The sequence below is a fragment of the Chiloscyllium plagiosum genome, chromosome 7 (genome assembly GCF_004010195.1).
Source record: "Chiloscyllium plagiosum isolate BGI_BamShark_2017 chromosome 7, ASM401019v2, whole genome shotgun sequence".
NCBI classification, from domain to species: domain Eukaryota; kingdom Metazoa; phylum Chordata; class Chondrichthyes; order Orectolobiformes; family Hemiscylliidae; genus Chiloscyllium; species Chiloscyllium plagiosum.
The window spans coordinates 51622231-51634751 of NC_057716.1; the positions used below are offsets into that span (position 1 = coordinate 51622231).

Sequence of the window (12521 nt, forward strand, 5' to 3'; positions counted from 1 at the left end):
AAGAAATAAGAGAGACATAAGGGGTAACTTTTTCACGCAGAGGGTGGTACGTGTATGGATGAGCTGCCAGAGGAAGTGGTGGAGGCTGGTACAATTGCAACATTTAAGAGGCATTTAGACGGTTATATGAATAGGAAGGGTTTGGAGGGATTATGGGCCGGGTGCTGGCAGGTGGGACTGGATTGGGTTGGGATATCTGGTCGGCATGGACAGGTTGGACCGAAAGGTCTGTTTCCATGCTGTACATCTCTATGACTCTATGACTCTGTGTTTTGTCTGCTTGTTTGGGTTTATTGCTGAGAAATCTGTGGACTGTGTTCATTGGGTACCCATTCTTTTTGAAGACACAGTAAAGGTGATTTTCCTCTGTTCTTCACAGTTCCTCTGTGCTGCAGTGCATGGTGGCTTGTTGGAATAATGTTCTGATGCAGCTTTGTTTGTGGATGTTGGGGTGATTGCTTCTGTAGTTCAATATTTGGTTCGTATATGTCCATAGCAAAACTAATGTCATTTACAAAATACCGTGCAAGAATGTAACAAACACAACATTGGACAAACAGGCAGAAAACTAGCCATCAGGATATGTGAACATCAACTAGCCGCAAAACGACATGACCCATTCTCACTAGTAACCTTACGCACAGATGAGGAAGGACACCACCTCAACTGGGACAATACATCCATCATAGGACAAGCCAAACAGAGACACGCACGAGAATTCCTAGAAGCATGGCATTCCAACCGAACTATATCAACAAACACATTGACTTGGACCCGATTTAACACGCCCTGAGAAAAAGCACAGGAAATGATATCAGCATAGGAAATGACATCACCAACCCAAAGAAACCCAAACATATAAATAGAAAGCAGAAATAATCAGCAGTGCTTCGTCTGGAGGCTCACTGAAGATGTTACCTAGTATGGCGATGAAACATTTGAAAATGAACCTTCCAGCTCAGCGAGCAAACCTACATTCAGATCCTTATTTCTATTTCCTGCCTGTTGCCATGATGATGTGAAACACACAAGTCTGCTTCAGTGCAACAACATACCCTTTGCTACATTGTATAACAGTGTAATGTCATGTTTAACAAAAATGTCCAAATGACCCATAAAGTCACATGTTGGTGACTTACACTCACAGCCAATCCTATCTGATCACTGAGGATGAAGTGAAGCAGACTGTTCACGAGTGTCCATCTGGGACTGAGATGCCTGTGGTGGTCAGTCCCATCTTGGAGGTGCTGGAATGGGATTGAGGAGAGGCTACTGCTATACCAGCAGCACTGAAGCTGGTCACAGCGGGCTCTGTCACAGACAGTGACTCTACTGAAGCTTCGTCTATCTGAGGAGTCATGGAATTAGATAGTGAGTAAGTCCCATGAGGGGTGGGTGCCTCATGAGCATTGGTCACCACACCAGATCTTTCATAGTGGCAGTAATGGCTCGAGTGAAACATCAGATGGTGAACAAGGCCACCATTCCATGTTTCTTTGCGCTTATTTGAGCCATTTCCTGTTCAATGCTACATGATGTGTTATACATTCTGTTTCTGTGTTGTTCCTACATCCAGTCCAAGTGATCCTGAATGTGGTTCTCCTTCAGACTGGCCACTCTCCCAGTGGAGGAGCTCATGTGCTCAAAACACAGAGGTTTGTGTGCAGCATGAGATGAATGGACTTCTCTATTCGTATTCATGACTTCATAAGTAACGTATGAACATAGAATTCCAACTGCCTGCTATATTAACTCCCACATTGCGCTCCTCGGGAGACAGAACCTGTTTTGTGGCTGTCTTAGGAGTTTATCAGTCACTGAGTGGAGGTGATTGTGGGGAATTTTTGCAATGAGCTTCCCTGCATGAACCAGCAGAGAGAATCCTCTGTAGTTACCATTGCTGGCCTTTCTTGAAGATAGTTACAATTATGGCATCTCAGAAATCCACTGGCATTTCTCCTTCTTCCAGATGAGGGAGGTGAGGTCATGAATTTGTGCCAAGCATCTTTGTCTGCATATTTCAATTAGGAACCCTTCTGTATCAACAGCCTCGTTAGTTCTTAGCTGTCAGATATTTTTTCCAACCTTAGGTTGTGCTGGGGTTTTGCTGGGTGAAGCAGCAAACATGATGTGGGGTTTGGTCACGTCATGTTGTCATGTCAAGGACTGATCCTCAGCTGTTGAAATCCTTGAAGTGCTCCTTCCAATAAGCTCTAACTGCCTCTCTGTCATGAGGTGTGTCACTCTGTTCTAAGATCTCAGGAATAATGAACATAATGTGGCTGCAAAAGCCCTTTTAGCAATGGGGATTGTGAAAGGAATCAAACAGTAACAGACAAAATGGTTCATAAATTTTTGACATATTAATCAAACTGTAAATTATTGTCTGCACTAGTGTGGGCTGTCCATGCTAAGAGTTTGTTTCAGTTATCTATGGGAGGAAACAGTTTATATTAGTTATCTATGGATTCAAAAGCTCCATCAATGATAATTGATCAGCTTCCAGTTCAGGAAGGGACTGCAATGAGTTCTACTTTTTCCAGAACATTTGATTCCACTGTATGCCGGCAGAAAGGCTTTAATTAAACCTGAAGTGTAAGAAAGAATTCAGCGAGCTTTAAGAAATAAGGTAACACAACTGGAAACCATCTTTAATCTGAGATACATGGTTTATTATAAGAAAGGGGGCCTTAAAGAATCAAGAGGCTCAGGGAATTTTATTGGTAAAGATGGATAAATAATGATTCTACAAAACGGGAATTAGACTGTTCAGGTACATTCTTCAGGCTGCTGGGATGGATTAGAAATTTGCAGATTCTGAAAGAGTTAAAAGAGGTTCTGGAAATAACAAGTAGCCAGTGTTGCTACTCAACACTGCACAGCTATGACCAAACTGCTGCAATTGATAGTTTATCTGATGATGGACAAATGGTCAATTAATGGTCAATGTGAGACCATTTGTCCCAAAGGATAACTACCAAAAGTGGATACTAAGGCTAAGTATTTCCAAGAAGAGGTTAGTCAATGGAGAAATGCCATTTCCAAAGTTTTGCATTTCAGCAACCCTTTGAATGTTTATCTTCTTTTAAAATTGTTCACTTTCAAGAGTTATTATGCACATGTGAGAGTGGGCATTCATTTTTTTGGCAGCTCCTATCCCATCTAACAGTTCTTCGTTAGAAAGCAAAATATCCCTTCATTTGCTGAAGACCTGGCGTCTATGTCCTATAATTACAGACTTTTTGCCTTTTACTTTATTTTTAAAAATCTTATAATTTTGAAATCTTTATGTTTCATTATTGTAATGAAAAGAGAGTCTCACTTTCTTGAATCTCTCATAACTAAAACCTTCCAGTCCTCTTACAATGTAATTAGTTTATACTGCAAATATTCAAAAGGCTCAGTAGCATTTGCAAAGAGAGAAAGTGGAGTTAATTTTTCAGGTTGATGATCTTTTTATCAGACCTGAAGTAAGTAAACTGAAACATTTGTGAATTATTATAGAAAATACGTTGATTTATGTAAAGACCATCTCTTGTTACTTTTATCTATTCTTATTTGGACTGAAAAGACAAATAACCAATTTTAAGACCACAAGACACAGGAGCAAAACTAGCCAATTGGCCCAAGGAGTCTGCTCCACCATTCCAATCTCCTTTCATATTACTAGCTAGCTCTCACTTTTCTTATTGTCCTCTGCTGGTTTTTAAAGGTTTCCAAATCCTCTGTCCCCACTAATTCCACCATATTGTTTGCTTTTTCTTTTGCTTTCATGCTGTCCCTGACTTCCCTTGTTAACTATGGTTGCCTCATTGTCCCCTTCATATGTTTATTCTTGCTTGGAATGAATTTCTGATGTGCCTCTCTAATTATCCCTAGAAACTCCTGCCGTTTCTGCTCCACAGTCTTCCCTGCTGGGCTCCTGTTCCAATCAAATCTGGCCAGCTTCTTTCTCATGTCTTTGTAGTTTCCTTTTCTCTTTTGTAATATTGTTACATCTGATTCAAGCTTCTCCCTCTCAAACTACAAGAATAATTTTCTTATTGGAGAGTCACTGCCCACTGGGGTCCCCTCACCTTAAGCTCTATAATCAAGACTGTCTCATTATACATCAGGGTCTAGATTAGAGTGGTGCTGGAAAAGCAAAGCAGGTCAGGCAGCATCCAAGGAGCTATTCCTGATGAAGGGCTTTCGCCCGAAACGTCGATTTTCCTACTCCTCGGATGCTGCCTGACCTGCTGTGCTTTTCCAGCACCACTCTAATCTAGACTCTGGTTTCCATCATCTGCAGTCCTTGTTTTTACCTCATTATACATCAGCAAATCCAGAATTACCTGTTCCCTAGTGGGCTCTACCACAAGCTTTTTTCATTTCTTACTAACAAGACAATCCTTCTCCTTCTGCCCATCTGCCTATCCTTTTACAAGGTTTGGATATTTAATTCCCAGCCCTGATTCCCTTGTCTCGGTAATATCCACCACATTGTACCTGCATTATGAGTTCATTTACCCTGTTTCATATGCTGCATGCAGTTAAGTACAACATCCTCAGTCCTGAATTGATTGCCCCCGTTCTCATAGTTGTTCCCTTACCTGCTGTGCCTGAAGTTAGATTCCTGACCTTGTCCTATTGCTTGTTCTGGAAACTTTAATATCCTCTGCTGAACCCTTCCCCTTTAACATTTTCCATAATTTTCCATGCAACTGAACCCACACCCCCACTATTTAGGGTAAAGCCCTACCGCCAGCCTTAGTTATGTAGTTTGCCAGAGCTCTGGTCCCAGCATGATACAGGTAGAGCCCATCGCATGGAACAGCTCCTTCCTTCCACAGTGCTAATGCCAATGTCTCATGAAATGGAACCTATGTATTCCACACTTTGAGCCATGTGTTTACCTCTTTAATCTTGTTGATCCTGTACCAATTTGCTTGTACCTCAGGTAATGATCCAGAGATTATCATCTTTTCTAATTTAGCCACTAGTTGCTCATATTTTTCCTTTTTGTCTGTATTTTTCATATCGACATGGAATCAACATCAGCCAAGTAGTTAACACCCAGGTACTTTCTGATGGGTTTGAAATGTTAACTATTCTGTTATATTACTGACTACAGAAATTGTCTCTTTAACAAAATTTCTAATATAATTGAATTTCAGGTTACATCCATTCTACAAGAAGATGACTTTCCACTCGAACTTTGAGAAGGACAATAGATCATTTGCTATCGGCAATGCAATCCTTCTGTCTCAATGGTAACCATTTATATGCCACTAGAACACTTGGTCACATAAGTCCCATAGCACTAATCCATTTGTCTCTTTTGACCGTACTATTTTGAAAAAAACGGATGTTAAAAGAGTCAGTGTTGTTCCATAATGCATCAATTGACAATGACCAATACACCGCAACTCCAAGCTGCAAAGGACAACCTCTGACCTTTTACTCTGCAAGCAGAAGTCCTATTTGGGTAAGTTATCCTCAGAAGACTTTTGAAGAGATTTTGAAAGAGAAGAAACTGCCTACAACTCTCCCCTTGCTGGCTAACTAATCACCAATCATTGCAAAGGAGTTGCAGACTGTAAAAACAAGATTTGAACATTTAGACACCTTCTTAGGAGCAAGAACTCTGATAAACTGCTATACCTCAGTCGAGCTTTGTATTTTGTTTGTATTAGTACAAAGCATAATTCTTGATAAAAAAATTCACTTATGTGTACTTCTAAAGGAAGAAGTCTCGTAGCACTGTGGGTATCGTTCCTGCCTCTTAGCTAGACGATCTGAGTTTAAGCACTACTTCATGACTTGATGTTCAAAGAAGGTGCATTCCTAATGCAGACAAGGAGTGCAGCATTAATCTACAAATCTTTCCAAAACATGACAATGGCAGCAGGGAGTAAGAATGGGAGACCATAGAAGTTCACATTGCTGCAGAACTTTGCATTATAATGTGTACTGTGGATTGCTGAAAGACTTTCCCAGTATGGAAAAATAATCTTTCATTCAACATTTGTCGAAAGGTCTTTCAGATTACACATTATTATTAGAAGTTCTCAGCGATGGCTCTGATGTATTTGGTTTAATGGTAACATGTGAATAAGGTGTGTGTGTGTGAGACAGATTCCTCAAACAGTTTGAGTTACTACAGCAACATAGCACTTTTACATCATTTTGTTATCTACAACTACAGATAGTTATGGTAGAGGATCCAACATTCATTCCATCATAAGGCTGATCAGAAATCTCTCCGATTCTTACCCACTGCTGCGATTGTCATGTTTTTTGCAAAAATTTGTAGATTAATATTGAATTCAGTCTGCATTGGAAACCCACCTTTCTTGGTCTTTAAGTCAAGGACTTAAGCTCAGAGCTTCTGGTTCAGAGGCAGAGACGTGTCATGAGGCTTCTTCATTTAGGTAATAGTTGGTGATGATTCCAAGCCAAGCTGACAAACATGGACACATTCTACAAGTAAAAGAGTGTAAAAATAATGGACCCAAACTCAATCGAACTCAAAAAGAAGATTGTTTTAGATCATAGTTCATTAATCTCTTGCCAGTGTGGGTCTTCTTGGTGGCCTGGAACATTTGCATCTGTGTCTTTAAGATTTTTAAAAAATGAGAAACATTAATACAGAATCAATATATAAGGGTTTTATTGACCTGAAATGTTAACTCTGTCTCCCACCACAAATATTGCCTGATTTCCTATGTACTTCCAGCATTTTTTGTTTCTATTAGAGCTGGTAAATATAGTTTTATTTAATACAGAATCCCTACAGTGTGGAAACAGGCCATTCAGCCCATCAGGTCCATGAAGAGCATCCCACTCCCCTACCATATCCCCATTACCCTGCAATTCCCATGGCCAACACACCTAGACTACACTTCCCTGGACACAATGAGTAATTTAGCATGACCAATCCCACCTAATCTGCCCATCCTTGGACAATGGAAGGAAACCGGGGCCCCCGGAGGAAAATCATGCAGATAGAAGGAGAATGTGCAAATCTCCACACAGTCACCTGAGGGTGGAATCAAACCCAGATCCCTGGAGCTGTGAGGCAGCAGTGCTAACCACTGTGCCACAATGCCACCCTATTTGTTAACCAAAGCATTATCCAGAAACCCTGTTTGGAAAACAAAGGAGAACCAGAACCTTTATTTGAAAGAACAATACTTATTTAGTCCAAGAAAAGATATAGGAGTTTCAATAGAGAGTAGAAGTCTATAATAAAGATGCAATCTTAGCTTAAGCATTTGGCAACTAAGCCAGTTAAAATGGTTGGCATACTTTCATCTGTGAAAGATGACAGACAAACGTCAAAGATTATATTTCAGACCACATGTCTTCATCTGATCTACCGTTGCTGATGGCAGAAGAGGTCAATCCTTGAGAGGCAGGTCCCACTACAAACACCACCCATGAAGGTCCCACCTATTGTTGTGGCTGTTGTTTTCAGTGTTGGGACCTGCTGCAGACTGTGGCCATGATGGCCATGCATCCCAGCCCACTGGATGAGTTGCCATGATCTTTAGTCATCAGTAAGAATGAGAAATACCATCTTCTGTTTGAAAACAATATTGTGCCTTCCATACCACACCAGACCACCAGGCAAAACATCCTAATTCTAAATCTGGAAGAAGCCCAAAATTAAACTGTCAAAAAAGGTTACAATGACATCTTTGAGAGAATCCCATAAATGGAAACTAAGCTATTGTGACACTGTGCTACAGATTCTAAGAATAAACATATTGGCCAGTGTGCCAAAGGGTATTGTTAATTGCATAATGTTTTGTCATACATAGCAAGTTTCTAAACCATCCCAGCAGGCTTTGACATGTTTAGTGGTTGCTTCTACATAGTTCACTCCATGTGCCCTACCCCAAACAAGGAAGAATAATTTTAACATGTTCAAAATCAGAAATTGATGGAGAAACTCAGCAGGTTAGGCACATTCTGTGCTGAGAAAACAGAATTAAGATTTTGGGTCCAGTGAACCTTCTTCAGAACTAGTAGTGCCTAGGGAAAAGGTGAGGATGGGGAAAGGTATAGGGTAACGAAGTAAGCAATAGGAGGTGATGGACCCTGGAGGGAATGAAAGACAGAGGGACAATAATGGTAAGAAGGGGGAGGGGGGGGGAGAAAGAAATACTACAAATTGGAATAAAAAATAAGTGAAAATGGGTTGACTGTGCTACAAGCAGCCCACAAGAGTCTTAGGGTGTGGGGATGGGTAAAAGACAAGAATGAAAGTGTTCAGGCCGTAAAATTATTGAACTCAATATTGTAACCTGAAGGCTGGAGAACCTCAAAGGAAAAATCATATGCTGTTCTTCCAGCTTGTACTGAGCTTTGCTGGAGCATTACAGCAGCCCAAGAAAGGGAACCTGGTGGTGTGTTGAGGTGGAAGGCAACATGAAGCTCAGGATCATTTTTGCATTCAGAACGTACATGTTCCGCAAAATGGTCGCTAGTCTGTTTTCGTGTCCCAGTGTAGAGGAGATCACATTGTTATCAGCGAGTACAGCGGACTAGATTGAGTGAAATGCAGGGAAATCACTGATTCACCTGGAAGTTGTGTTTGGAGCTTTGGATACTGAGGAGGAAGGAAGTAAACAAGCAGGTGTTACATTTTCTGTGATAACGTGGAAAGGTACCATGGGAATGTAGGAAGATGTTGGGAATGGAGGAGGAGTATACCAGGGTGTCCCGGAAGGATCCTGCAGAAGGCTGACAGGGAATAAGATATGGTGGCAGCCCATTGGGTTTGGTGGAAATGCCAGAATCTGGGAGAGTATATTGTATTTGTTCTGAAGATGCCAGAGGGGACATCAGAAATATCCACCTTTTTCCTCAACCAAGGATTTCTCCGCACTGTGATTGACAGTGCCTGCAGCAGGGTCTGACCCACTAATGCCCTCATCCCCTCTCTTCCCTCCCACCACAATGATAGGGTTCCCTTCATTCTCACTTTCCATCTCACCAGTTTCTGAATCCATAGGATCATTAGCTGCCATTTCTGCCACCTCCAGCAGGATGCCTCCACCAAACACTTACTCACCTCCCCTCCCTTGTCAGGCTTCCATAGGGACTGATCCCTCTGGGACACCTTGGTCCACTCCTCCTTCACCCCCAACATCACTCCTCACCCCCGTGGCATCTTCCCATGCAATCCTCCTCACTATCTAAAGCCCAAGACACACCTCCCAATTGAAGCAACAACTTACCTGCACTTCACTCAATCTAATCCACTGTGTTCACCACTCACAATGTGGTCTAATGCAGGCCTGGTGATCTTTTGCAAAACATCAGTGTTCTGTCTGCGAAAATGATTCTGAGCTTCCAGTTCCCTGTCACTTCAACACATTAACCTGCCCCCCAGCTAATATCTCCGCCTCAGGCCTGCTGCAGTTCCTAGCTTAGCTCAGCGCAACTAGAAAAACAGAATCTCATTTCCTGCTGGCCAACTCTACAGTCTTCTGGACTCAATATTGAGTTCAATAACTATAAGTCCTGAATACCTTCTTCCATGTCATCTACTCACCCCAACATCCCAGGCCCCCTGTTATCACATGGGCTGCCAACCCATTATGAAGCAATCATCCCAAAACCATCAATCGAAGCTGCATTAGAACATTATTTCAATGAACGACCATACACCGCAGCACAATGGGACTATGAAGAGCAGAGGAAAATCACTGATACAGTGTATTCAAAAAGAATGGGTACCCAATGAAAACAGTCTCTCCCCTACATCAAAGACATCTTGGAAATGACTGCCAGACTAATCAGACGCCTTGGCATCATGGTAGCCCACAAACCCACCAACAAACCAAAACAGCAGCTAATGAACTTGAAAGACCCTATACAAACAACAAGCAAAACTAATATAATTTACAAAATACCGTGCAAGAACTGTAACAAACACCACATTGGACAAACAGGCAGAAAACTAGTCACCAGGATACATGAACATCAACTAGCCATACAAAGACATGACCCACTCTCACTAGCATCCTTACATACAGATGTGGAAGGACACCACTTCGGCTAGGACAACACATCCATCCTAGGACAAGACAAACAGAGACACTCACGAGAATTCCTAGAAGCATGGCATTCTAACTGGAACTCTATCAACAACAACACATTGACTTGGATCCCATTTACCATCCCCTGAGAGAAAGAACAGCAAATGACATCACCACAGGAAATGACATCCTGTTAGGCCACCCAAGGAGGCCTAAACATATAAATAGAAAGTGGGCCATACCACCAGTGCTTCATCCGGAGGTTCACTGATGATGTTACCAAGTATAGTGACAAAACGTCTGAAAACAAACCTTCCCGCTCACGAGCAAACCTACACCCAGAGCCTCAACCTGAACTACAAGTCTTCTCAAAACTCGCTAGCTACTTATGGTCCCCATTAGTAGTGTTTCTTTCTCCCTGGCTTACTATTATCCAAGGCTTTATCTGCCTAACTGTCTTTATCTCCCTTTGGGTTCCATCTCCTTCTAGATGGAAGTGGGTACTGCAGATACTGGAGATTAGAGTCAAAATTAGAATGGTGCTGGAAAAGCACAGCAGATCTGGCAGCATCCGAGGAGCAGGAAAATCGACATTTTGGGCAAAAGCAACCGTTTCCTTCTACTACATGCTCCTTCACCACCATCCTTGTCCCACCATCCCCCTCCACCTTATTGCTTTCAGCATATGTACAACTTTGTCCAAGCTGCTATTACTTTTGAAGTAGGATTATTGGACCCAAAACATTAACTCTGCTGAGTTTCTCCAGCAATTTTTGCTTTTGTTTCAGATTTCCAGTATCTGCAGCTGTTTGTTTTAATTTGAACTTGTTGATTTCTTTGATTTTGGGTTACTTTTGATATGGCTTCTTTATTGTTGTATTCATTGTCACCAATTATAAAGTTAAATATCAAATATGATTCTTTAAGCATCTCATCAACTTGTCCTCCCACTTTCAAGGATTTGGAAATATGCAACTCCATGTATCTCTGCTCTTGCATGCTCTTGAAAACAATCTAAATTATTCTGTTTCTCCAAATGGTTCCTCTCTAATTGCATCACTTCACATTTATCTACATTGCCCCTGCCATCTGTTGTCCATTTCACTAAGTCTATTTCCTTCTGGTTTCTGCTACAGCTTTACTCATTGTTACAATCCTGATACAGAAAGGAATCCATAGGGAAAAAAACTGATTATCAAGGTTTCACTTTTAAAACTACTGTAACAAACCAACTAAAATTAATGTAATTTAAACACTGGTTTACAGGTGAAGGATGTTTCAGATAAAAAGGTATATTTCTCTTCTAATATTCAATACAGCAAAGATACATCTGATAGCTATAAGCACTCACATAATGTCCCACACAAAATGGGGGCATGGCGAGGGTGGTGCAGATGTAGGGAGCACTACATATAATCTCACAGTTTTCCCAAATCATTTTCCATTTTGTAGGATCTCTCACTTTTCATCTAATCTTTTTGGCCATTGAGATGAATTCACCAGCAGCTGTGCTCAATTCAAAGTTCCTGGACACAGTTAACATCAGCAGGCATCTGAATGTGAACCCTCCTTCTCTCTCTCTCGGCATAATTGTACAAAACACACAGAATTCTCAGAGACTCACAGCTCTAATGGTCTGGTTAGCTCTTAGAACAGTAGAACAGTTGCCGTAGGATGTGTCCAATCCAGTGCCAATGCACCTTCTTTTCTTCAGTGTTTTGTTCTTTCCAGCTGTATAACCTGCAGAGTAATACAGTCACAGTCAAACATAAACTGATTCCAATCAGACAGGATCTTGCTTATTTCCCCATCACATAAATTCTCAATTTTGACTGACCTATGAAACAGCAAACCAAGAAATCCAACACAACTGAAATTCGTTTTCTGTTTTTCCCTTTCCTTCATAGCTGTTTATGCAATCCTGAGTCATAGAAGCACTTGTTGTATCATAATGGTGTCACAATCAGGAAACCGACTCACCCTCTTTCAGAATATTAGAACAAAGGAATATCAGAAAAGGAACAGGTTATTCAGCCCATCGAGCTTGACCTACCATTCAATATGATCATGGCTGATTAAATGCTTCAATGCCTTTTGATCCACCTCATTTCTATAACCATGCAAACTATTGGTAATCAGACATCCATCAATTTCTGCCTTACGTGTACTCAGAGACTGAGCTCCCATACCCAATTTAGTGGGGAATTCCGAAGGTTTGCCACCTTCTGATTGAAAAAGATTCTCCTCATCTCAGACCGTCATAATTTCCCTTAGTCAAATTTAACACCCCTGCTTTAAAATGAACGACTTCACCTTCAAACATAACTTAATTCTATCATATTGGTCACTCGTTCCTTGATGTTCTCTTACAACAAGCTTGTTAATTAGTCCTTATTCACTGCGTAATACTAGATTTAAAATAGCATATTTTCTAGTCAGCTCCTCGACTACTGTTTTAGAAAACCACCCAAAACCACCCAGAAACTCTTC

General features: G+C 41.2%; 1 long non-coding RNA gene across 1 annotated transcript in view; it reads right to left on the minus strand.

Annotated features, from left to right (window-relative positions):
* LOC122552020 overlaps positions 1–11941 on the minus strand; it is a 38277-nt gene extending 26336 nt beyond the window's left edge. Inside the window, exons 1-2 of the long non-coding RNA XR_006312263.1 lie at positions 11869–11941; positions 11656–11771 (exon numbers count right to left, since the gene is read on the minus strand). This is a non-coding gene — a long non-coding RNA (uncharacterized LOC122552020). The remainder of the gene's footprint in view (positions 1–11655; positions 11772–11868) is intronic.
* Between the last annotated feature and the right edge of the window lie 580 nt (positions 11942–12521).